This window comes from Garra rufa, chromosome 2, assembly GCF_049309525.1.
Source record: "Garra rufa chromosome 2, GarRuf1.0, whole genome shotgun sequence".
Lineage (NCBI taxonomy): Eukaryota > Metazoa > Chordata > Actinopteri > Cypriniformes > Cyprinidae > Garra > Garra rufa.
The window spans coordinates 54,270,370-54,294,426 of NC_133362.1; the positions used below are offsets into that span (position 1 = coordinate 54,270,370).

Below are 24,057 nucleotides of genomic sequence, written 5' to 3' on the forward strand. Positions count from 1 at the left end.
TAATAGGCCGAGGTTGTGACCCCACCGACCCGTGCCTTCGATAGCTCAGCTGGTAGAGCGGAGGACTGTAGAGGCGTCGGCAATCCTTAGGTCGCTGGTTCGACTCCGGCTCGAAGGAGTTCGTTTTTCACGTGCCCACCTTTTTTTGAGGGGGTTTGGCCTTCTGAAAGCGGCAAACAGAGCTTGATTTCACAGTCTGCCGTTGGGGGGGGGAGGCAAAAGCACATTCCCTGACCGGGAATCGAACCCGGGCCGCGGCGGTGAGAGCCCCGAATCCTAACCACTAGACCACCAGGGAAGAGCTTATCAAACGCTGGCCTGCTAATACCATGAGAACAAGCAGACAGCAATACAGGCTTCTGTCACGTGGAAAACCAACAAGTCGGGCGCAAGCACGAGGTTCCCCAGACGGTGGGCCAGTGGTTCGACTCCCGGTATGGGAAGGCGGGCTCCTTTTTGCTACCAGTCAGGATTCCTGGTTTTCACCCAGGCGGCCAGGGTTCGACTCCCAGTATTGGAAGGCGGGCTCCTCTTTGCTTGCCTCTTCAAAACGGGCCACACGTCTTTTTGCGTCGAAAGCCATTTTTTGGCCAGCAGTCGAGCTGCAGAAACATAATAGGCCGAGGTTGGGACCCCACAGACCCGTGCCTTCGATAGCTCAGCTGGTAGACGAACTTATTTAGGTTTAAATAAAAACACCAAACGCCTATTTTAGTTTTAAGCAACGACAAAAACAGCTGTCCTGTCAGTCAAATCAAAGGATTATAACGCGAGTGCTCTAAAATCGTAGTTTTTGCCATTTAGTATACTGTCATATTAGCAGAAACATAAATAATACAGCTCCGGGTTACCCACGATAGACACCAAAGGTTTCTCCTCCATTTCTTGCAGTCTCTGGACTTTTTAAGCAACGGTAAACTTTCGTCACCACAACAGAAGACCCGCCTCTCCATTCATTCGATTGGACAATGGAAAAGAACGCGAATGACGTTGGGCATTTTTCCGCTCAGTGTTGATTTTTTTTTTCAACTTCAGGCGCTCAGAGCGCTCCTGCACAAACGTGAGGCGCCGGGGCGCATAAACAGCGCGCAGAACGCTCACTGCCAACAGAAAACCATTCAAAAAGGCGCCTCCAACTGCAAAAACGCGTTTGGTGTGATCGTCACCTAATCCAAATTTTTGCATAATGCAGTTTAAAATCTTTTTTTTTTACACGGACAAGGCTTCCACTGACCAGTTTGCATATGGTCTAGCGGTCAGGCTTCTTGGTTTTCACCCAGGCGGCCCGGGTTCGACTCCCGGTATGGGAAGGCGGGCTCCTTTTTGCTACCAGTCAGGATTCCTGGTTTTCACCCAGGCGGCCAGGGTTCGACTCCCGGTATTGGAAGGCGGGCTCCTCTTTGCTTGCCTCTTCAAAACGGGCCACACGTCTTTCTGTGTCGAAAGCCATTTTTTGGCCAGCAGTCGAGCTGCAGAAACATAATAGGCCGAGGTTGGGACCCCACAGACCCGTGCCTTCGATAGCTCAGCTGGTAGACGAACTTATTTAGGTTTAAATAAAAACACCAAACGCCTATTTTAGTTTTAAGCAACGACAAAAACAGCTGTCCTGTCAGTCAAATCAAAGGATTATAACGCGAGTGCTCTAAAATCTTAGTTTTTGCCGATAAGTAAACTGTCATATTAGCAGAAACATAAATAATACAGCTCCGGGTTACCCACGATAGACACCAAAGGTTTCTCCTCCATTTCTTGCAGTCTCTGGACTTTTTAAGCAACGGTAAACTTTCGTCACCACAACAGAAGACCCGCCTCTCCATTCATTCGATTGGACAATGGAAAAGAACGTGAATGACGTTGGGCATTTTTCCGCTCAGTGTTGATTTTTTTTTTCAACTTCAGGCGCTCAGAGCGCTCCTGCACAAACGTGAGGCGCCGGGGCGCATAAACAGCGCGCAGAACGCTCACTGCCAACAGAAAACCATTCAAAAGAAGCGCCTCCAACTGCAAAAGCGCGTTCGGTGTGATCGCCGCCAAATCCAAATTTTTGCGTAATGCAGTTTAAAATCTTTTTTTTTTACACGGACAAGGCTTCCACTGACCAGTTCCCATATGGTCTAGCGGTCAGGATTCCTGATTTTCACCCAGGCGGCCTTGGATTGACTCCCGGTAAGGGATGGCGGGCTCCTTTTTGCTACCAGTCAGGATTCCTGGATTTCACCCAGGCGGCCCGGGTTCGACTCCCGGTATTGGAAAGCGGGCTCCTCTTTGCTTGCCTCTTCAAAACGGGCCGCACGTCTTCCTGCATCGAAAGCCATTTTTTGGCCAGTAGTCGAGCTGCAGAAACATAATAGGCCGAGGTTGTGACCCCACCGACCCGTGCCTTCGATAGCTCAGCTGGTAGAGCGGAGGACTGTAGAGGCGTCGGCAATCCTTAGGTCGCTGGTTCGACTCCGGCTCGAAGGAGTTTGTTTTTCACGTGCCCACCTTTTTTTGGGGGGTTTGGGCTTCTGAAAGCGGCCAACAGAGCTTGATTTCACAGTCTGCCATTGGGGGGGGAGGCAAAAGCACATTCCCTGACCGGGAATCGAACCCGGGCCGCGGCGGTGAGAGCGCCGAATCCTAACCACTAGACCACCAGGGAAGAGCATATCAAAAGCTGGCCTGCTAATACCATGAGAATAAGCAGACAGCAATACAGGCTTCTGTCACGTCGAAAACCAACAAGTCGGGTGCAAGCACGAGGTCCCCCAGACGGTGGGCCAGTGGCGCAATGGATAACGCGTCCGACTACGGATCAGAAGACTCTAGGTCCGACTCCTGTCTGGCTCGCTCTCTGCTTTTTGCGTAATGCAGTATGGTTTTGATGTCACGGGCTTGCCGAATTGTTGCCCTATTCCTACGTGCCACCCGGGCTTTGAGGAAAAGTTGGACACGAAATGAAATCCGAACTAGCCAATAATCAGCAATTTACCCGGTTAAAAGCGTGTCTCAGTTTCATCGTTAATCTCATGCTTTTTTCTATTCTGAACCTTGACAGATCGGCAATAGGGTGTTTTTCCTTGAGATAACGGTTACAATGCAAGACCACGCTTGTTTTTTCGAATGCGTGGCGTGAGTATTTTTGGAAAAAAAATTTTTACCCGGACAAGGCTTCCACTGACCAGTTCCTATAAGGTCTAGCGGTCAGGATTCCTGGTTTTCACCCAGACGGCCCGGGTTCGACTCCCGGTATGGGAAGGCGGGCTCCTTTTTGCTACCAGTCAGGATTCCTGGTTTTCACCCAGGCGGCCAGGGTTCGACTCCCGGTATTGGAAGGCGGGCTCCTCTTTGCTTGCCTCTTCAAAACGGGCCACACGTCTTTTTGCGTCGAAAGCCATTTTTTGGCCAGCAGTCGAGCTGCAGAAACATAATAGGCCGAGGTTGGGACCCCACAGACCCGTGCCTTCGATAGCTCAGCTGGTAGACGAACTTATTTAGGTTTAAATAAAAACACCAAACGCCTATTTTAGTTTTAAGCAACGACAAAAACAGCTGTCCTGTCAGTCAAATCAAAGGATTATAACGCGAGTGCTCTAAAATCGTAGTTTTTGCCATTTAGTATACTGTCATATTAGCAGAAACATAAATAATACAGCTCCGGGTTACCCACGATAGACACCAAAGGTTTCTCCTCCATTTCTTGCAGTCTCTGGACTTTTTAAGCAACGGTAAACTTTCGTCACCACAACAGAAGACCCGCCTCTCCATTCATTCGATTGGACAATGGAAAAGAACGCGAATGACGTTGGGCATTTTTCCGCTCAGTGTTGATTTTTTTTTTCAACTTCAGGCGCTCAGAGCGCTCCTGCACAAACGTGAGGCGCCGGGGCGCATAAACAGCGCGCAGAACGCTCACTGCCAACAGAAAACCATTCAAAAGAAGCGCCTCCAACTGCAAAAGCGCGTTCGGTGTGATCGCCGCCAAATCCAAATTTTTGCGTAATGCAGTTTAAAATCTTTTTTTTTTACACGGACAAGGCTTCCACTGACCAGTTCCCATATGGTCTAGCGGTCAGGATTCCTGATTTTCACCCAGGCGGCCTTGGATTGACTCCCGGTAAGGGATGGCGGGCTCCTTTTTGCTACCAGTCAGGATTCCTGGATTTCACCCAGGCGGCCCGGGTTCGACTCCCGGTATTGGAAAGCGGGCTCCTCTTTGCTTGCCTCTTCAAAACGGGCCGCACGTCTTCCTGCATCGAAAGCCATTTTTTGGCCAGTAGTCGAGCTGCAGAAACATAATAGGCCGAGGTTGTGACCCCACCGACCCGTGCCTTCGATAGCTCAGCTGGTAGAGCGGAGGACTGTAGAGGCGTCGGCAATCCTTAGGTCGCTGGTTCGACTCCGGCTCGAAGGAGTTTGTTTTTCACGTGCCCACCTTTTTTTGGGGGGTTTGGGCTTCTGAAAGCGGCCAACAGAGCTTGATTTCACAGTCTGCCATTGGGGGGGGAGGCAAAAGCACATTCCCTGACCGGGAATCGAACCCGGGCCGCGGCGGTGAGAGCGCCGAATCCTAACCACTAGACCACCAGGGAAGAGCATATCAAAAGCTGGCCTGCTAATACCATGAGAATAAGCAGACAGCAATACAGGCTTCTGTCACGTCGAAAACCAACAAGTCGGGTGCAAGCACGAGGTCCCCCAGACGGTGGGCCAGTGGCGCAATGGATAACGCGTCCGACTACGGATCAGAAGACTCTAGGTCCGACTCCTGTCTGGCTCGCTCTCTGCTTTTTGCGTAATGCAGTATGGTTTTGATGTCACGGGCTTGCCGAATTGTTGCCCTATTCCTACGTGCCACCCGGGCTTTGAGGAAAAGTTGGACACGAAATGAAATCCGAACTAGCCAATAATCAGCAATTTACCCGGTTAAAAGCGTGTCTCAGTTTCATCGTTAATCTCATGCTTTTTTCTATTCTGAACCTTGACAGATCGGCAATAGGGTGTTTTTCCTTGAGATAACGGTTACAATGCAAGACCACGCTTGTTTTTTCGAATGCGTGGCGTGAGTATTTTTGGAAAAAAAATTTTTACCCGGACAAGGCTTCCACTGACCAGTTCCTATAAGGTCTAGCGGTCAGGATTCCTGGTTTTCACCCAGACGGCCCGGGTTCGACTCCCGGTATGGGAAGGCGGGCTCCTTTTTGCTACCAGTCAGGATTCCTGGTTTTCACCCAGGCGGCCAGGGTTCGACTCCCGGTATTGGAAGGCGGGCTCCTCTTTGCTTGCCTCTTCAAAACGGGCCACACGTCTTTTTGCGTCGAAAGCCATTTTTTGGCCAGCAGTCGAGCTGCAGAAACATAATAGGCCGAGGTTGGGACCCCACAGACCCGTGCCTTCGATAGCTCAGCTGGTAGACGAACTTATTTAGGTTTAAATAAAAACACCAAACGCCTATTTTAGTTTTAAGCAACGACAAAAACAGCTGTCCTGTCAGTCAAATCAAAGGATTATAACGCGAGTGCTCTAAAATCGTAGTTTTTGCCATTTAGTATACTGTCATATTAGCAGAAACATAAATAATACAGCTCCGGGTTACCCACGATAGACACCAAAGGTTTCTCCTCCATTTCTTGCAGTCTCTGGACTTTTTAAGCAACGGTAAACTTTCGTCACCACAACAGAAGACCCGCCTCTCCATTCATTCGATTGGACAATGGAAAAGAACGCGAATGACGTTGGGCATTTTTCCGCTCAGTGTTGATTTTTTTTTTCAACTTCAGGCGCTCAGAGCGCTCCTGCACAAACGTGAGGCGCCGGGGCGCATAAACAGCGCGCAGAACGCTCACTGCCAACAGAAAACCATTCAAAAGAAGCGCCTCCAACTGCAAAAGCGCGTTCGGTGTGATCGCCGCCAAATCCAAATTTTTGCGTAATGCAGTTTAAAATCTTTTTTTTTTACACGGACAAGGCTTCCACTGACCAGTTCCCATATGGTCTAGCGGTCAGGATTCCTGATTTTCACCCAGGCGGCCTTGGATTGACTCCCGGTAAGGGATGGCGGGCTCCTTTTTGCTACCAGTCAGGATTCCTGGATTTCACCCAGGCGGCCCGGGTTCGACTCCCGGTATTGGAAAGCGGGCTCCTCTTTGCTTGCCTCTTCAAAACGGGCCGCACGTCTTCCTGCATCGAAAGCCATTTTTTGGCCAGTAGTCGAGCTGCAGAAACATAATAGGCCGAGGTTGTGACCCCACCGACCCATGCCTTCGATAGCTCAGCTGGTAGAGCGGAGGACTGTAGAGGCGTCGGCAATCCTTAGGTCGCTGGTTCGACTCCGGCTCGAAGGAGTTTGTTTTTCACGTGCCCACCTTTTTTTGGGGGGTTTGGGCTTCTGAAAGCGGCCAACAGAGCTTGATTTCACAGTCTGCCATTGGGGGGGGAGGCAAAAGCACATTCCCTGACCGGGAATCGAACCCGGGCCGCGGCGGTGAGAGCGCCGAATCCTAACCACTAGACCACCAGGGAAGAGCATATCAAAAGCTGGCCTGCTAATACCATGAGAATAAGCAGACAGCAATACAGGCTTCTGTCACGTCGAAAACCAACAAGTCGGGTGCAAGCACGAGGTCCCCCAGACGGTGGGCCAGTGGCGCAATGGATAACGCGTCCGACTACGGATCAGAAGACTCTAGGTCCGACTCCTGTCTGGCTCGCTCTCTGCTTTTTGCGTAATGCAGTATGGTTTTGATGTCACGGGCTTGCCGAATTGTTGCCCTATTCCTACGTGCCACCCGGGCTTTGAGGAAAAGTTGGACACGAAATGAAATCCGAACTAGCCAATAATCAGCAATTTACCCGGTTAAAAGCGTGTCTCAGTTTCATCGTTAATCTCATGCTTTTTTCTATTCTGAACCTTGACAGATCGGCAATAGGGTGTTTTTCCTTGAGATAACGGTTACAATGCAAGACCACGCTTGTTTTTTCGAATGCGTGGCGTGAGTATTTTTGGAAAAAAAATTTTACCCGGACAAGGCTTCCACCGACCAGTTCCCATATGGTCTAGCGGTCAGGATTCCTGGTTTTCACCCAGGCGGCCTTGGATTGACTCCCGGTAAGGGATGGCGGGCTCCTTTTTGCTACCAGTCAGGATTCCTGGATTTCACCCAGGCGGCCCGGGTTCGACTCCTGGTATTGGAAAGCGGGCTCCTCTTTGCTTGCCTCTTCAAAACGGGCCGCACGTCTTCCTGCATCGAAAGCCATTTTTTGGCCAGTAGTCGAGCTGCAGAAACATAATAGGCCGAGTTTGTGACCCCACCGACCCGTGCCTTCGATAGCTCAGCTGGTAGACGAACTTATTTAGGTTTAAATAAAAACACCAAACGCCTATTTTAGTTTTAAGCAACAACAAAAACAGCTGTCCTGTCAGTCAAATCAAAGGATTATAACGCGAGTGCTCTAAAATCTTAGTTTTTGCCATTTAGTATACTGTCATATTAGCAGAAACATAAATAATACAGCTCCGGGTTACCCACGATAGACACCAAAGGTTTCTCCTCAATTTCTTGCAGTCTCTGGACTTTTTAAGCAACGGTAAACTTTCGTCACCACAACAGAAGACCCGCCTCTCCATTCATTCGATTGGACAATGGAAAAGAACGCGAATGACGTTGGGTATTTTTCCGCTCAGTGTTGATTTTTTTTTTCAACTTCAGGCGCTCAGAGCGCTCCTGCACAAACGTGAGGCGCCGGGGCGCATAAACAGCGCGCAGAACGCTCACTGCCAACAGAAAACCATTCAAAAGAAGCACCTCCAACTGCAAAAGCGCGTTCGGTGTGATCGCCGCCAAATCCAAATTTTTGCGTAATGCAGTTTAAAATCTTTTTTTTTAACACGGACAAGGCTTCCACTGACCAGTTCCCATATGGTCTAGCGGTCAGGATTCCTGGTTTTCACCCAGGCGGCCTTGGTTTGACTCCCGGTAAGGGATGGCGGGCTCCTTTTTGCTACCAGTCAGGATTCCTGGATTTCACCCAGGCGGCCCGGGTTCGACTCCCGGTATTGGAAGGCGGGCTCCTCTTTGCTTGCCTCTTCAAAACGGGCCGCACGTCTTCCTGCATCGAATGCCATTTTTTGGCCAGTAGTCGAGCTGCAGAAACATAATAGGCCGAGGTTGTGACCCCACCGACCCGTGCCTTCGATAGCTCAGCTGGTAGAGCGGAGGACTGTAGAGGCGTCGGCAATCCTTAGGTCGCTGGTTCGACTCCGGCTCGAAGGAGTTCGTTTTTCACGTGCCCACCTTTTTTTGAGGGGGTTTGGCCTTCTGAAAGCGGCAAACAGAGCTTGATTTCACAGTCTGCCGTTGGGGGGGGGAGGCAAAAGCACATTCCCTGACCGGGAATCGAACCCGGGCCGCGGCGGTGAGAGCCCCGAATCCTAACCACTAGACCACCAGGGAAGAGCTTATCAAACGCTGGCCTGCTAATACCATGAGAACAAGCAGACAGCAATACAGGCTTCTGTCACGTGGAAAACCAACAAGTCGGGCGCAAGCACGAGGTTCCCCAGACGGTGGGCCAGTGGCGCAATGGATAACGCGTCTGTCTACGGATCAGAAGACGCTAGGTCCGACTCCTGGCTGTCTCGCTCTCTGCTTTTTGCGTAATGCAGTATGGTTTTGATGTCACGGGCTTGCCGAATTGTTGCCCTATTCCTACGTGCCACCCGGGCTTTGAGGAAAAGTTGGACACGAAATGAAATCCGAACTAGCCAATAATCAGCAATTTACCCGGTTAAAAGCGTGTCTCAGTTTCATCGTTAATCTCATGCTTTTTTCTATTCTGAACCTTGACAGATCGGCAATAGGGTGTTTTTCCTTGAGATAACGGTTACAATGCAAGACCACGCTTGTTTTTTCGAATGCGTGGCGTGAGTATTTTTGGAGAAAAATTTTTACCCGGACAAGGCTTCCACTGACCAGTTCCCATATGGTCTAGCGGTCAGGATTCCTGGTTTTCACCCAGACGGCCCGGGTTCGACTCCCGGTATGGGAAGGCGGGCTCCTTTTTGCTACCAGTCAGGATTCCTGGTTTTCACCCAGACGGCCCGGGTTCGACTCCCGGTATGGGAAGGCGGGCTCCTTTTTGCTACCAGTCAGGATTCCTGGTTTTCACCCAGGCGGCCAGGGTTCGACTCCCAGTATTGGAAGGCGGGCTCCTCTTTGCTTGCCTCTTCAAAACGGGCCACACGTCTTTTTGCGTCGAAAGCCATTTTTTGGCCAGCAGTCGAGCTGCAGAAACATAATAGGCCGAGGTTGGGACCCCACAGACCCGTGCCTTCGATAGCTCAGCTGGTAGACGAACTTATTTAGGTTTAAATAAAAACACCAAACGCCTATTTTAGTTTTAAGCAACGACAAAAACAGCTGTCCTGTCAGTCAAATCAAAGGATTATAACGCGAGTGCTCTAAAATCGTAGTTTTTGCCATTTAGTATACTGTCATATTAGCAGAAACATAAATAATACAGCTCCGGGTTACCCACGATAGACACCAAAGGTTTCTCCTCCATTTCTTGCAGTCTCTGGACTTTTTAAGCAACGGTAAACTTTCGTCACCACAACAGAAGACCCGCCTCTCCATTCATTCGATTGGACAATGGAAAAGAACGCGAATGACGTTGGGCATTTTTCCGCTCAGTGTTGATTTTTTTTTTCAACTTCAGGCGCTCAGAGCGCTCCTGCACAAACGTGAGGCGCCGGGGCGCATAAACAGCGCGCAGAACGCTCACTGCCAACAGAAAACCATTCAAAAAGGCGCCTCCAACTGCAAAAACGCGTTTGGTGTGATCGTCACCTAATCCAAATTTTTGCATAATGCAGTTTAAAATCTTTTTTTTTTACACGGACAAGGCTTCCACTGACCAGTTTGCATATGGTCTAGCGGTCAGGCTTCTTGGTTTTCACCCAGGCGGCCCGGGTTCGACTCCCGGTATGGGAAGGCGGGCTCCTTTTTGCTACCAGTCAGGATTCCTGGTTTTCACCCAGGCGGCCAGGGTTCGACTCCCGGTATTGGAAGGCGGGCTCCTCTTTGCTTGCCTCTTCAAAACGGGCCACACGTCTTTCTGTGTCGAAAGCCATTTTTTGGCCAGCAGTCGAGCTGCAGAAACATAATAGGCCGAGGTTGGGACCCCACAGACCCGTGCCTTCGATAGCTCAGCTGGTAGACGAACTTATTTAGGTTTAAATAAAAACACCAAACGCCTATTTTAGTTTTAAGCAACGACAAAAACAGCTGTCCTGTCAGTCAAATCAAAGGATTATAACGCGAGTGCTCTAAAATCTTAGTTTTTGCCGATAAGTAAACTGTCATATTAGCAGAAACATAAATAATACAGCTCCGGGTTACCCACGATAGACACCAAAGGTTTCTCCTCCATTTCTTGCAGTCTCTGGACTTTTTAAGCAACGGTAAACTTTCGTCACCACAACAGAAGACCCGCCTCTCCATTCATTCGATTGGACAATGGAAAAGAACGCGAATGACGTTGGGCATTTTTCCGCTCAGTGTTGATTTTTTTTTTCAACTTCAGGCGCTCAGAGCGCTCCTGCACAAACGTGAGGCGCCGGGGCGCATAAACAGCGCGCAGAACGCTCACTGCCAACAGAAAACCATTCAAAAGAAGCGCCTCCAACTGCAAAAGCGCGTTCGGTGTGATCGCCGCCAAATCCAAATTTTTGCGTAATGCAGTTTAAAATCTTTTTTTTTTACACGGACAAGGCTTCCACTGACCAGTTCCCATATGGTCTAGCGGTCAGGATTCCTGATTTTCACCCAGGCGGCCTTGGATTGACTCCCGGTAAGGGATGGCGGGCTCCTTTTTGCTACCAGTCAGGATTCCTGGATTTCACCCAGGCGGCCCGGGTTCGACTCCCGGTATTGGAAAGCGGGCTCCTCTTTGCTTGCCTCTTCAAAACGGGCCGCACGTCTTCCTGCATCGAAAGCCATTTTTTGGCCAGTAGTCGAGCTGCAGAAACATAATAGGCCGAGGTTGTGACCCCACCGACCCGTGCCTTCGATAGCTCAGCTGGTAGAGCGGAGGACTGTAGAGGCGTCGGCAATCCTTAGGTCGCTGGTTCGACTCCGGCTCGAAGGAGTTTGTTTTTCACGTGCCCACCTTTTTTTGGGGGGTTTGGGCTTCTGAAAGCGGCCAACAGAGCTTGATTTCACAGTCTGCCATTGGGGGGGGAGGCAAAAGCACATTCCCTGACCGGGAATCGAACCCGGGCCGCGGCGGTGAGAGCGCCGAATCCTAACCACTAGACCACCAGGGAAGAGCATATCAAAAGCTGGCCTGCTAATACCATGAGAATAAGCAGACAGCAATACAGGCTTCTGTCACGTCGAAAACCAACAAGTCGGGTGCAAGCACGAGGTCCCCCAGACGGTGGGCCAGTGGCGCAATGGATAACGCGTCCGACTACGGATCAGAAGACTCTAGGTCCGACTCCTGTCTGGCTCGCTCTCTGCTTTTTGCGTAATGCAGTATGGTTTTGATGTCACGGGCTTGCCGAATTGTTGCCCTATTCCTACGTGCCACCCGGGCTTTGAGGAAAAGTTGGACACGAAATGAAATCCGAACTAGCCAATAATCAGCAATTTACCCGGTTAAAAGCGTGTCTCAGTTTCATCGTTAATCTCATGCTTTTTTCTATTCTGAACCTTGACAGATCGGCAATAGGGTGTTTTTCCTTGAGATAACGGTTACAATGCAAGACCACGCTTGTTTTTTCGAATGCGTGGCGTGAGTATTTTTGGAAAAAAAATTTTTACCCGGACAAGGCTTCCACTGACCAGTTCCTATAAGGTCTAGCGGTCAGGATTCCTGGTTTTCACCCAGACGGCCCGGGTTCGACTCCCGGTATGGGAAGGCGGGCTCCTTTTTGCTACCAGTCAGGATTCCTGGTTTTCACCCAGGCGGCCAGGGTTCGACTCCCGGTATTGGAAGGCGGGCTCCTCTTTGCTTGCCTCTTCAAAACGGGCCACACGTCTTTTTGCGTCGAAAGCCATTTTTTGGCCAGCAGTCGAGCTGCAGAAACATAATAGGCCGAGGTTGGGACCCCACAGACCCGTGCCTTCGATAGCTCAGCTGGTAGACGAACTTATTTAGGTTTAAATAAAAACACCAAACGCCTATTTTAGTTTTAAGCAACGACAAAAACAGCTGTCCTGTCAGTCAAATCAAAGGATTATAACGCGAGTGCTCTAAAATCGTAGTTTTTGCCATTTAGTATACTGTCATATTAGCAGAAACATAAATAATACAGCTCCGGGTTACCCACGATAGACACCAAAGGTTTCTCCTCCATTTCTTGCAGTCTCTGGACTTTTTAAGCAACGGTAAACTTTCGTCACCACAACAGAAGACCCGCCTCTCCATTCATTCGATTGGACAATGGAAAAGAACGCGAATGACGTTGGGCATTTTTCCGCTCAGTGTTGATTTTTTTTTTCAACTTCAGGCGCTCAGAGCGCTCCTGCACAAACGTGAGGCGCCGGGGCGCATAAACAGCGCGCAGAACGCTCACTGCCAACAGAAAACCATTCAAAAAGGCGCCTCCAACTGCAAAAACGCGTTTGGTGTGATCGTCACCTAATCCAAATTTTTGCATAATGCAGTTTAAAATCTTTTTTTTTTACACGGACAAGGCTTCCACTGACCAGTTTGCATATGGTCTAGCGGTCAGGCTTCTTGGTTTTCACCCAGGCGGCCCGGGTTCGACTCCCGGTATGGGAAGGCGGGCTCCTTTTTGCTACCAGTCAGGATTCCTGGTTTTCACCCAGGCGGCCAGGGTTCGACTCCCGGTATTGGAAGGCGGGCTCCTCTTTGCTTGCCTCTTCAAAACGGGCCACACGTCTTTCTGTGTCGAAAGCCATTTTTTGGCCAGCAGTCGAGCTGCAGAAACATAATAGGCCGAGGTTGGGACCCCACAGACCCGTGCCTTCGATAGCTCAGCTGGTAGACGAACTTATTTAGGTTTAAATAAAAACACCAAACGCCTATTTTAGTTTTAAGCAACGACAAAAACAGCTGTCCTGTCAGTCAAATCAAAGGATTATAACGCGAGTGCTCTAAAATCTTAGTTTTTGCCGATAAGTAAACTGTCATATTAGCAGAAACATAAATAATACAGCTCCGGGTTACCCACGATAGACACCAAAGGTTTCTCCTCCATTTCTTGCAGTCTCTGGACTTTTTAAGCAACGGTAAACTTTCGTCACCACAACAGAAGACCCGCCTCTCCATTCATTCGATTGGACAATGGAAAAGAACGTGAATGACGTTGGGCATTTTTCCGCTCAGTGTTGATTTTTTTTTTCAACTTCAGGCGCTCAGAGCGCTCCTGCACAAACGTGAGGCGCCGGGGCGCATAAACAGCGCGCAGAACGCTCACTGCCAACAGAAAACCATTCAAAAGAAGCGCCTCCAACTGCAAAAGCGCGTTCGGTGTGATCGCCGCCAAATCCAAATTTTTGCGTAATGCAGTTTAAAATCTTTTTTTTTTACACGGACAAGGCTTCCACTGACCAGTTCCCATATGGTCTAGCGGTCAGGATTCCTGATTTTCACCCAGGCGGCCTTGGATTGACTCCCGGTAAGGGATGGCGGGCTCCTTTTTGCTACCAGTCAGGATTCCTGGATTTCACCCAGGCGGCCCGGGTTCGACTCCCGGTATTGGAAAGCGGGCTCCTCTTTGCTTGCCTCTTCAAAACGGGCCGCACGTCTTCCTGCATCGAAAGCCATTTTTTGGCCAGTAGTCGAGCTGCAGAAACATAATAGGCCGAGGTTGTGACCCCACCGACCCGTGCCTTCGATAGCTCAGCTGGTAGAGCGGAGGACTGTAGAGGCGTCGGCAATCCTTAGGTCGCTGGTTCGACTCCGGCTCGAAGGAGTTTGTTTTTCACGTGCCCACCTTTTTTTTGGGGGGTTTGGGCTTCTGAAAGCGGCCAACAGAGCTTGATTTCACAGTCTGCCATTGGGGGGGGAGGCAAAAGCACATTCCCTGACCGGGAATCGAACCCGGGCCGCGGCGGTGAGAGCGCCGAATCCTAACCACTAGACCACCAGGGAAGAGCATATCAAAAGCTGGCCTGCTAATACCATGAGAATAAGCAGACAGCAATACAGGCTTCTGTCACGTCGAAAACCAACAAGTCGGGTGCAAGCACGAGGTCCCCCAGACGGTGGGCCAGTGGCGCAATGGATAACGCGTCCGACTACGGATCAGAAGACTCTAGGTCCGACTCCTGTCTGGCTCGCTCTCTGCTTTTTGCGTAATGCAGTATGGTTTTGATGTCACGGGCTTGCCGAATTGTTGCCCTATTCCTACGTGCCACCCGGGCTTTGAGGAAAAGTTGGACACGAAATGAAATCCGAACTAGCCAATAATCAGCAATTTACCCGGTTAAAAGCGTGTCTCAGTTTCATCGTTAATCTCATGCTTTTTTCTATTCTGAACCTTGACAGATCGGCAATAGGGTGTTTTTCCTTGAGATAACGGTTACAATGCAAGACCACGCTTGTTTTTTCGAATGCGTGGCGTGAGTATTTTTGGAAAAAAAATTTTTACCCGGACAAGGCTTCCACTGACCAGTTCCTATAAGGTCTAGCGGTCAGGATTCCTGGTTTTCACCCAGACGGCCCGGGTTCGACTCCCGGTATGGGAAGGCGGGCTCCTTTTTGCTACCAGTCAGGATTCCTGGTTTTCACCCAGGCGGCCAGGGTTCGACTCCCGGTATTGGAAGGCGGGCTCCTCTTTGCTTGCCTCTTCAAAACGGGCCACACGTCTTTTTGCGTCGAAAGCCATTTTTTGGCCAGCAGTCGAGCTGCAGAAACATAATAGGCCGAGGTTGGGACCCCACAGACCCGTGCCTTCGATAGCTCAGCTGGTAGACGAACTTATTTAGGTTTAAATAAAAACACCAAACGCCTATTTTAGTTTTAAGCAACGACAAAAACAGCTGTCCTGTCAGTCAAATCAAAGGATTATAACGCGAGTGCTCTAAAATCGTAGTTTTTGCCATTTAGTATACTGTCATATTAGCAGAAACATAAATAATACAGCTCCGGGTTACCCACGATAGACACCAAAGGTTTCTCCTCCATTTCTTGCAGTCTCTGGACTTTTTAAGCAACGGTAAACTTTCGTCACCACAACAGAAGACCCGCCTCTCCATTCATTCGATTGGACAATGGAAAAGAACGCGAATGACGTTGGGCATTTTTCCGCTCAGTGTTGATTTTTTTTTTCAACTTCAGGCGCTCAGAGCGCTCCTGCAGAAACGTGAGGCGCCGGGGCGCATAAACAGCGCGCAGAACGCTCACTGCCAACAGAAAACCATTCAAAAGAAGCGCCTCCAACTGCAAAAGCGCGTTCGGTGTGATCGCCGCCAAATCCAAATTTTTGCGTAATGCAGTTTAAAATCTTTTTTTTTTACACGGACAAGGCTTCCACTGACCAGTTCCCATATGGTCTAGCGGTCAGGATTCCTGATTTTCACCCAGGCGGCCTTGGATTGACTCCCGGTAAGGGATGGCGGGCTCCTTTTTGCTACCAGTCAGGATTCCTGGATTTCACCCAGGCGGCCCGGGTTCGACTCCCGGTATTGGAAAGCGGGCTCCTCTTTGCTTGCCTCTTCAAAACGGGCCGCACGTCTTCCTGCATCGAAAGCCATTTTTTGGCCAGTAGTCGAGCTGCAGAAACATAATAGGCCGAGGTTGTGACCCCACCGACCCATGCCTTCGATAGCTCAGCTGGTAGAGCGGAGGACTGTAGAGGCGTCGGCAATCCTTAGGTCGCTGGTTCGACTCCGGCTCGAAGGAGTTTGTTTTTCACGTGCCCACCTTTTTTTGGGGGGTTTGGGCTTCTGAAAGCGGCCAACAGAGCTTGATTTCACAGTCTGCCATTGGGGGGGGAGGCAAAAGCACATTCCCTGACCGGGAATCGAACCCGGGCCGTGGCGGTGAGAGCGCCGAATCCTAACCACTAGACCACCAGGGAAGAGCATATCAAAAGCTGGCCTGCTAATACCATGAGAATAAGCAGACAGCAATACAGGCTTCTGTCACGTCGAAAACCAACAAGTCGGGTGCAAGCACGAGGTCCCCCAGACGGTGGGCCAGTGGCGCAATGGATAACGCGTCCGACTACGGATCAGAAGACTCTAGGTCCGACTCCTGTCTGGCTCGCTCTCTGCTTTTTGCGTAATGCAGTATGGTTTTGATGTCACGGGCTTGCCGAATTGTTGCCCTATTCCTACGTGCCACCCGGGCTTTGAGGAAAAGTTGGACACGAAATGAAATCCGAACTAGCCAATAATCAGCAATTTACCCGGTTAAAAGCGTGTCTCAGTTTCATCGTTAATCTCATGCTTTTTTCTATTCTGAACCTTGACAGATCGGCAATAGGGTGTTTTTCCTTGAGATAACGGTTACAATGCAAGACCACGCTTGTTTTTTCGAATGCGTGGCGTGAGTATTTTTGGAAAAAAAATTTTACCCGGACAAGGCTTCCACCGACCAGTTCCCATATGGTCTAGCGGTCAGGATTCCTGGTTTTCACCCAGGCGGCCTTGGATTGACTCCCGGTAAGGGATGGCGGGCTCCTTTTTGCTACCAGTCAGGATTCCTGGATTTCACCCAGGCGGCCCGGGTTCGACTCCCGGTATTGGAAAGCGGGCTCCTCTTTGCTTGCCTCTTCAAAACGGGCCGCACGTCTTCCTGCATCGAAAGCCATTTTTTGGCCAGTAGTCGAGCTGCAGAAACATAATAGGCCGAGTTTGTGACCCCACCGACCCGTGCCTTCGATAGCTCAGCTGGTAGACGAACTTATTTAGGTTTAAATAAAAACACCAAACGCCTATTTTAGTTTTAAGCAACGACAAAAACAGCTGTCCTGTCAGTCAAATCAAAGGATTATAACGCGAGTGCTCTAAAATCTTAGTTTTTGCCATTTAGTATACTGTCATATTAGCAGAAACATAAATAATACAGCTCCGGGTTACCCACGATAGACACCAAAGGTTTCTCCTCAATTTCTTGCAGTCTCTGGACTTTTTAAGCAACGGTAAACTTTCGTCACCACAACAGAAGACCCGCCTCTCCATTCATTCGATTGGACAATGGAAAAGAACGCGAATGACGTTGGGCATTTTTCCGCTCAGTGTTGATTTTTTTTTTCAACTTCAGGCGCTCAGAGCGCTCCTGCACAAACGTGAGGCGCCGGGGCGCATAAACAGCGCGCAGAACGCTCACTGCCAACAGAAAACCATTCAAAAGAAGCACCTCCAACTGCAAAAGCGCGTTCGGTGTGATCGCCGCCAAATCCAAATTTTTGCGTAATGCAGTTTAAAATCTTTTTTTTTAACACGGACAAGGCTTCCACTGACCAGTTCCCATATGGTCTAGCGGTCAGGATTCCTGGTTTTCACCCAGGCGGCCTTGGTTTGACTCCCGGTAAGGGATGGCGGGCTCCTTTTTGCTACCAGTCAGGATTCCTGGATTTCACCCAGGCGGCCCGGGTTCGACTCCCGGTATTGGAAGGCGGGCTCCTCTTTGCTTGCCTCTTCAAAACGGGCCGCACGTCTTCCTGCATCGAATGCCATTTTTTGGCCAGTAGTCGAGCTGCAGAAACATAATAGGCCGAGGTTGTGACCCCACCGACCCGTGCCTTCGATAGCTCAGCTGGTAGAGCGGAGGACTGTAGAGGCGTCGGCAATCCTTAGGTCGCTGGTTCGACTCCGGCTCGAAGGAGTTCGTTTTTCACGTGCCCACCTTTTTTTGAGGGGGTTTGGCCTTCTGAAAGCGGCAAACAGAGCTTGATTTCACAGTCTGCCGTTGGGGGGGGGAGGCAAAAGCACATTCCCTGACCGGGAATCGAACCCGGGCCGCGGCGGTGAGAGCCCCGAATCCTAACCACTAGACCACCAGGGAAGAGCTTATCAAACGCTGGCCTGCTAATACCATGAGAACAAGCAGACAGCAATACAGGCTTCTGTCACGTGGAAAACCAACAAGTCGGGCGCAAGCACGAGGTTCCCCAGACGGTGGGCCAGTGGTTCGACTCCCGGTATGGGAAGGCGGGCTCCTTTTTGCTACCAGTCAGGATTCCTGGTTTTCACCCAGGCGGCCAGGGTTCGACTCCCAGTATTGGAAGGCGGGCTCCTCTTTGCTTGCCTCTTCAAAACGGGCCACACGTCTTTTTGCGTCGAAAGCCATTTTTTGGCCAGCAGTCGAGCTGCAGAAACATAATAGGCCGAGGTTGGGACCCCACAGACCCGTGCCTTCGATAGCTCAGCTGGTAGACGAACTTATTTAGGTTTAAATAAAAACACCAAACGCCTATTTTAGTTTTAAGCAACGACAAAAACAGCTGTCCTGTCAGTCAAATCAAAGGATTATAACGCGAGTGCTCTAAAATCGTAGTTTTTGCCATTTAGTATACTGTCATATTAGCAGAAACATAAATAATACAGCTCCGGGTTACCCACGATAGACACCAAAGGTTTCTCCTCCATTTCTTGCAGTCTCTGGACTTTTTAAGCAACGGTAAACTTTCGTCACCACAACAGAAGACCCGCCTCTCCATTCATTCGATTGGACAATGGAAAAGAACGCGAATGACGTTGGGCATTTTTCCGCTCAGTGTTGATTTTTTTTTTCAACTTCAGGCGCTCAGAGCGCTCCTGCACAAACGTGAGGCGCCGGGGCGCATAAACAGCGCGCAGAACGCTCACTGCCAACAGAAAACCATTCAAAAAGGCGCCTCCAACTGCAAAAACGCGTTTGGTGTGATCGTCACCTAATCCAAATTTTTGCATAATGCAGTTTAAAATCTTTTTTTTTTACACGGACAAGGCTTCCACTGACCAGTTTGCATATGGTCTAGCGGTCAGGCTTCTTGGTTTTCACCCAGGCGGCCCGGGTTCGACTCCCGGTATGGGAAGGCGGGCTCCTTTTTGCTACCAGTCAGGATTCCTGGTTTTCACCCAGGCGGCCAGGGTTCGACTCCCGGTATTGGAAGGCGGGCTCCTCTTTGCTTGCCTCTTCAAAACGGGCCACACGTCTTTCTGTGTCGAAAGCCATTTTTTGGCCAGCAGTCGAGCTGCAGAAACATAATAGGCCGAGGTTGGGACCCCACAGACCCGTGCCTTCGATAGCTCAGCTGGTAGACGAACTTATTTAGGTTTAAATAAAAACACCAAACGCCTATTTTAGTTTTAAGCAACGACAAAAACAGCTGTCCTGTCAGTCAAATCAAAGGATTATAACGCGAGTGCTCTAAAATCTTAGTTTTTGCCGATAAGTAAACTGTCATATTAGCAGAAACATAAATAATACAGCTCCGGGTTACCCACGATAGACACCAAAGGTTTCTCCTCCATTTCTTGCAGTCTCTGGACTTTTTAAGCAACGGTAAACTTTCGTCACCACAACAGAAGACCCGCCTCTCCATTCATTCGATTGGACAATGGAAAAGAACGTGAATGACGTTGGGCATTTTTCCGCTCAGTGTTGATTTTTTTTTTCAACTTCAGGCGCTCAGAGCGCTCCTGCACAAACGTGAGGCGCCGGGGCGCATAAACAGCGCGCAGAACGCTCACTGCCAACAGAAAACCATTCAAAAGAAGCGCCTCCAACTGCAAAAGCGCGTTCGGTGTGATCGCCGCCAAATCCAAATTTTTGCGTAATGCAGTTTAAAATCTTTTTTTTTTACACGGACAAGGCTTCCACTGACCAGTTCCCATATGGTCTAGCGGTCAGGATTCCTGATTTTCACCCAGGCGGCCTTGGATTGACTCCCGGTAAGGGATGGCGGGCTCCTTTTTGCTACCAGTCAGGATTCCTGGATTTCACCCAGGCGGCCCGGGTTCGACTCCCGGTATTGGAAAGCGGGCTCCTCTTTGCTTGCCTCTTCAAAACGGGCCGCACGTCTTCCTGCATCGAAAGCCATTTTTTGGCCAGTAGTCGAGCTGCAGAAACATAATAGGCCGAGGTTGTGACCCCACCGACCCGTGCCTTCGATAGCTCAGCTGGTAGAGCGGAGGACTGTAGAGGCGTCGGCAATCCTTAGGTCGCTGGTTCGACTCCGGCTCGAAGGAGTTTGTTTTTCACGTGCCCACCTTTTTTTGGGGGGTTTGGGCTTCTGAAAGCGGCCAACAGAGCTTGATTTCACAGTCTGCCATTGGGGGGGGAGGCAAAAGCACATTCCCTGACCGGGAATCGAACCCGGGCCGCGGCGGTGAGAGCGCCGAATCCTAACCACTAGACCACCAGGGAAGAGCATATCAAAAGCTGGCCTGCTAATACCATGAGAATAAGCAGACAGCAATACAGGCTTCTGTCACGTCGAAAACCAACAAGTCGGGTGCAAGCACGAGGTCCCCCAGACGGTGGGCCAGTGGCGCAATGGATAACGCGTCCGACTACGGATCAGAAGACTCTAGGTCCGACTCCTGTCTGGCTCGCTCTCTGCTTTTTGCGTAATGCAGTATGGTTTTGATGTCACGGGCTTGCCGAATTGTTGCCCTATTCCTACGTGCCACCCGGGCTTTGAGGAAAAGTTGGACACGAAATGAAATCCGAACTAGCCAATAATCAGCAATTTACCCGGTTAAAAGCGTGTCTCAGTTTCATCGTTAATCTCATGCTTTTTTCTATTCTGAACCTTGACAGATCGGCAATAGGGTGTTTTTCCTTGAGATAACGGTTACAATGCAAGACCACGCTTGTTTTTTCGAATGCGTGGCGTGAGTATTTTTGGAAAAAAATTTTTTACCCGGACAAGGCTTCCACTGACCAGTTCCTATAAGGTCTAGCGGTCAGGATTCCTGGTTTTCACCCAGACGGCCCGGGTTCGACTCCCGGTATGGGAAGGCGGGCTCCTTTTTGCTACCAGTCAGGATTCCTGGTTTTCACCCAGGCGGCCAGGGTTCGACTCCCGGTATTGGAAGGCGGGCTCCTCTTTGCTTGCCTCTTCAAAACGGGCCACACGTCTTTTTGCGTCGAAAGCCATTTTTTGGCCAGCAGTCGAGCTGCAGAAACATAATAGGCCGAGGTTGGGACCCCACAGACCCGTGCCTTCGATAGCTCAGCTGGTAGACGAACTTATTTAGGTTTAAATAAAAACACCAAACGCCTATTTTAGTTTTAAGCAACGACAAAAACAGCTGTCCTGTCAGTCAAATCAAAGGATTATAACGCGAGTGCTCTAAAATCGTAGTTTTTGCCATTTAGTATACTGTCATATTAGCAGAAACATAAATAATACAGCTCCGGGTTACCCACGATAGACACCAAAGGTTTCTCCTCCATTTCTTGCAGTCTCTGGACTTTTTAAGCAACGGTAAACTTTCGTCACCACAACAGAAGACCCGCCTCTCCATTCATTCGATTGGACAATGGAAAAGAACGCGAATGACGTTGGGCATTTTTCCGCTCAGTGTTGATTTTTTTTTTCAACTTCAGGCGCTCAGAGCGCTCCTGCACAAACGTGAGGCGCCGGGGCGCATAAACAGCGCGCAGAACGCTCACTGCCAACAGAAAACCATTCAAAAGAAGCGCCTCCAACTGCAAAAGCGCGTTCGGTGTGATCGCCGCCAAATCCAAATTTTTGCGTAATGCAGTTTAAAATCTTTTTTTTTTACACGGACAAGGCTTCCACTGACCAGTTCCCATATGGTCTAGCGGTCAGGATTCCTGATTTTCACCCAGGCGGCCTTGGATTGACTCCCGGTAAGGGATGGCGGGCTCCTTTTTGCTACCAGTCAGGATTCCTGGATTTCACCCAGGCGGCCCGGGTTCGACTCCCGGTATTGGAAAGCGGGCTCCTCTTTGCTTGCCTCTTCAAAACGGGCCGCACGTCTTCCTGCATCGAAAGCCATTTTTTGGCCAGTAGTCGAGCTGCAGAAACATAATAGGCCGAGGTTGTGACCCCACCGACCCATGCCTTCGATAGCTCAGCTGGTAGAGCGGAGGACTGTAGAGGCGTCGGCAATCCTTAGGTCGCTGGTTCGACTCCGGCTCGAAGGAGTTTGTTTTTCACGTGCCCACCTTTTTTTGGGGGGTTTGGGCTTCTGAAAGCGGCCAACAGAGCTTGATTTCACAGTCTGCCATTGGGGGGGGAGGCAAAAGCACATTCCCTGACCGGGAATCGAACCCGGGCCGCGGCGGTGAGAGCGCCGAATCCTAACCACTAGACCACCAGGGAAGAGCATATCAAAAGCTGGCCTGCTAATACCATGAGAATAAGCAGACAGCAATACAGGCTTCTGTCACGTCGAAAACCAACAAGTCGGGTGCAAGCACGAGGTCCCCCAGACGGTGGGCCAGTGGCGCAATGGATAACGCGTCCGACTACGGATCAGAAGACTCTAGGTCCGACTCCTGTCTGGCTCGCTCTCTGCTTTTTGCGTAATGCAGTATGGTTTTGATGTCACGGGCTTGCCGAATTGTTGCCCTATTCCTACGTGCCACCCGGGCTTTGAGGAAAAGTTGGACACGAAATGAAATCCGAACTAGCCAATAATCAGCAATTTACCCGGTTAAAAGCGTGTCTCAGTTTCATCGTTAATCTCATGCTTTTTTCTATTCTGAACCTTGACAGATCGGCAATAGGGTGTTTTTCCTTGAGATAACGGTTACAATGCAAGACCACGCTTGTTTTTTCGAATGCGTGGCGTGAGTATTTTTGGAAAAAAAATTTTACCCGGACAAGGCTTCCACCGACCAGTTCCCATATGGTCTAGCGGTCAGGATTCCTGGTTTTCACCCAGGCAGCCTTGGATTGACTCCCGGTAAGGGATGGCGGGCTCCTTTTTGCTACCAGTCAGGATTCCTGGATTTCACCCAGGCGGCCCGGGTTCGACTCCCGGTATTGGAAAGCGGGCTCCTCTTTGCTTGCCTCTTCAAAACGGGCCGCACGTCTTCCTGCATCGAAAGCCATTTTTTGGCCAGTAGTCGAGCTGCAGAAACATAATAGGCCGAGTTTGTGACCCCACCGACCCGTGCCTTCGATAGCTCAGCTGGTAGACGAACTTATTTAGGTTTAAATAAAAACACCAAACGCCTATTTTAGTTTTAAGCAACAACAAAAACAGCTGTCCTGTCAGTCAAATCAAAGGATTATAACGCGAGTGCTCTAAAATCTTAGTTTTTGCCATTTAGTATACTGTCATATTAGCAGAAACATAAATAATACAGCTCCGGGTTACCCACGATAGACACCAAAGGTTTCTCCTCAATTTCTTGCAGTCTCTGGACTTTTTAAGCAACGGTAAACTTTCGTCACCACAACAGAAGACCCGCCTCTCCATTCATTCGATTGGACAATGGAAAAGAACGCGAATGACGTTGGGCATTTTTCCGCTCAGTGTTGATTTTTTTTTTCAACTTCAGGCGCTCAGAGCGCTCCTGCACAAACGTGAGGCGCCGGGGCGCATAAACAGCGCGCAGAACGCTCACTGCCAACAGAAAACCATTCAAAAGAAGCACCTCCAACTGCAAAAGCGCGTTCGGTGTGATCGCCGCCAAATCCAAATTTTTGCGTAATGCAGTTTAAAATCTTTTTTTTTAACACGGACAAGGCTTCCACTGACCAGTTCCCATATGGTCTAGCGGTCAGGATTCCTGGTTTTCACCCAGGCGGCCTTGGTTTGACTCCCGGTAAGGGATGGCGGGCTCCTTTTTGCTACCAGTCAGGATTCCTGGATTTCACCCAGGCGGCCCGGGTTCGACTCCCGGTATTGGAAGGCGGGCTCCTCTTTGCTTGCCTCTTCAAAACGGGCCGCACGTCTTCCTGCATCGAATGCCATTTTTTGGCCAGTAGTCGAGCTGCAGAAACATAATAGGCCGAGGTTGTGACCCCACCGACCCGTGCCTTCGATAGCTCAGCTGGTAGAGCGGAGGACTGTAGAGGCGTCGGCAATCCTTAGGTCGCTGGTTCGACTCCGGCTCGAAGGAGTTCGTTTTTCACGTGCCCACCTTTTTTTGAGGGGGTTTGGCCTTCTGAAAGCGGCAAACAGA

The 24,057-nt window shown here is 50.0% G+C and overlaps 1 protein-coding gene and 24 non-coding genes across 25 annotated transcripts in view; 13 read left to right on the forward strand and 12 right to left on the reverse strand.

Annotated features, from left to right (window-relative positions):
* Positions 1-24,057, reverse strand: part of LOC141325610 (uncharacterized) — a 241,861-nt gene that overhangs the window by 114,963 nt on the left and 102,841 nt on the right. The gene's annotated exons all lie outside the window — the stretch shown is intronic.
* On the forward strand, positions 35-118 carry trnay-gua (transfer RNA tyrosine (anticodon GUA)). The gene is given in 2 exon segments: positions 35-71; positions 83-118. It is a non-coding gene; the product is annotated as a tRNA-Tyr (tRNA).
* trnae-cuc (transfer RNA glutamic acid (anticodon CUC)) lies at positions 227-298 on the reverse strand. Its single transcript has one exon. It is a non-coding gene; the product is annotated as a tRNA-Glu (tRNA).
* On the forward strand, positions 2,383-2,466 carry trnay-gua (transfer RNA tyrosine (anticodon GUA)). Its single transcript is given in 2 exon segments — positions 2,383-2,419; positions 2,431-2,466. It is a non-coding gene; the product is annotated as a tRNA-Tyr (tRNA).
* Positions 2,573-2,644, reverse strand: trnae-cuc (transfer RNA glutamic acid (anticodon CUC)). Its single transcript has one exon. It is a non-coding gene; the product is annotated as a tRNA-Glu (tRNA).
* Positions 4,313-4,396, forward strand: trnay-gua (transfer RNA tyrosine (anticodon GUA)). The gene is given in 2 exon segments: positions 4,313-4,349; positions 4,361-4,396. It is a non-coding gene; the product is annotated as a tRNA-Tyr (tRNA).
* On the reverse strand, positions 4,503-4,574 carry trnae-cuc (transfer RNA glutamic acid (anticodon CUC)). Its single transcript has one exon. It is a non-coding gene; the product is annotated as a tRNA-Glu (tRNA).
* trnay-gua (transfer RNA tyrosine (anticodon GUA)) lies at positions 6,243-6,326 on the forward strand. The gene is given in 2 exon segments: positions 6,243-6,279; positions 6,291-6,326. It is a non-coding gene; the product is annotated as a tRNA-Tyr (tRNA).
* Positions 6,433-6,504, reverse strand: trnae-cuc (transfer RNA glutamic acid (anticodon CUC)). Its single transcript has one exon. It is a non-coding gene; the product is annotated as a tRNA-Glu (tRNA).
* Positions 8,172-8,255, forward strand: trnay-gua (transfer RNA tyrosine (anticodon GUA)). Its single transcript is given in 2 exon segments — positions 8,172-8,208; positions 8,220-8,255. It is a non-coding gene; the product is annotated as a tRNA-Tyr (tRNA).
* Positions 8,364-8,435, reverse strand: trnae-cuc (transfer RNA glutamic acid (anticodon CUC)). The gene has a single exon. It is a non-coding gene; the product is annotated as a tRNA-Glu (tRNA).
* Positions 8,959-9,030, forward strand: trnae-uuc (transfer RNA glutamic acid (anticodon UUC)). Its single transcript has one exon. It is a non-coding gene; the product is annotated as a tRNA-Glu (tRNA).
* On the forward strand, positions 11,047-11,130 carry trnay-gua (transfer RNA tyrosine (anticodon GUA)). The gene is given in 2 exon segments: positions 11,047-11,083; positions 11,095-11,130. It is a non-coding gene; the product is annotated as a tRNA-Tyr (tRNA).
* Positions 11,237-11,308, reverse strand: trnae-cuc (transfer RNA glutamic acid (anticodon CUC)). Its single transcript has one exon. It is a non-coding gene; the product is annotated as a tRNA-Glu (tRNA).
* trnay-gua (transfer RNA tyrosine (anticodon GUA)) lies at positions 13,844-13,927 on the forward strand. Its single transcript is given in 2 exon segments — positions 13,844-13,880; positions 13,892-13,927. It is a non-coding gene; the product is annotated as a tRNA-Tyr (tRNA).
* On the reverse strand, positions 14,035-14,106 carry trnae-cuc (transfer RNA glutamic acid (anticodon CUC)). Its single transcript has one exon. It is a non-coding gene; the product is annotated as a tRNA-Glu (tRNA).
* On the forward strand, positions 15,775-15,858 carry trnay-gua (transfer RNA tyrosine (anticodon GUA)). Its single transcript is given in 2 exon segments — positions 15,775-15,811; positions 15,823-15,858. It is a non-coding gene; the product is annotated as a tRNA-Tyr (tRNA).
* Positions 15,965-16,036, reverse strand: trnae-cuc (transfer RNA glutamic acid (anticodon CUC)). Its single transcript has one exon. It is a non-coding gene; the product is annotated as a tRNA-Glu (tRNA).
* Positions 17,704-17,787, forward strand: trnay-gua (transfer RNA tyrosine (anticodon GUA)). The gene is given in 2 exon segments: positions 17,704-17,740; positions 17,752-17,787. It is a non-coding gene; the product is annotated as a tRNA-Tyr (tRNA).
* On the reverse strand, positions 17,896-17,967 carry trnae-cuc (transfer RNA glutamic acid (anticodon CUC)). The gene has a single exon. It is a non-coding gene; the product is annotated as a tRNA-Glu (tRNA).
* On the forward strand, positions 20,052-20,135 carry trnay-gua (transfer RNA tyrosine (anticodon GUA)). Its single transcript is given in 2 exon segments — positions 20,052-20,088; positions 20,100-20,135. It is a non-coding gene; the product is annotated as a tRNA-Tyr (tRNA).
* On the reverse strand, positions 20,242-20,313 carry trnae-cuc (transfer RNA glutamic acid (anticodon CUC)). The gene has a single exon. It is a non-coding gene; the product is annotated as a tRNA-Glu (tRNA).
* Positions 21,982-22,065, forward strand: trnay-gua (transfer RNA tyrosine (anticodon GUA)). The gene is given in 2 exon segments: positions 21,982-22,018; positions 22,030-22,065. It is a non-coding gene; the product is annotated as a tRNA-Tyr (tRNA).
* trnae-cuc (transfer RNA glutamic acid (anticodon CUC)) lies at positions 22,172-22,243 on the reverse strand. Its single transcript has one exon. It is a non-coding gene; the product is annotated as a tRNA-Glu (tRNA).
* On the forward strand, positions 23,911-23,994 carry trnay-gua (transfer RNA tyrosine (anticodon GUA)). Its single transcript is given in 2 exon segments — positions 23,911-23,947; positions 23,959-23,994. It is a non-coding gene; the product is annotated as a tRNA-Tyr (tRNA).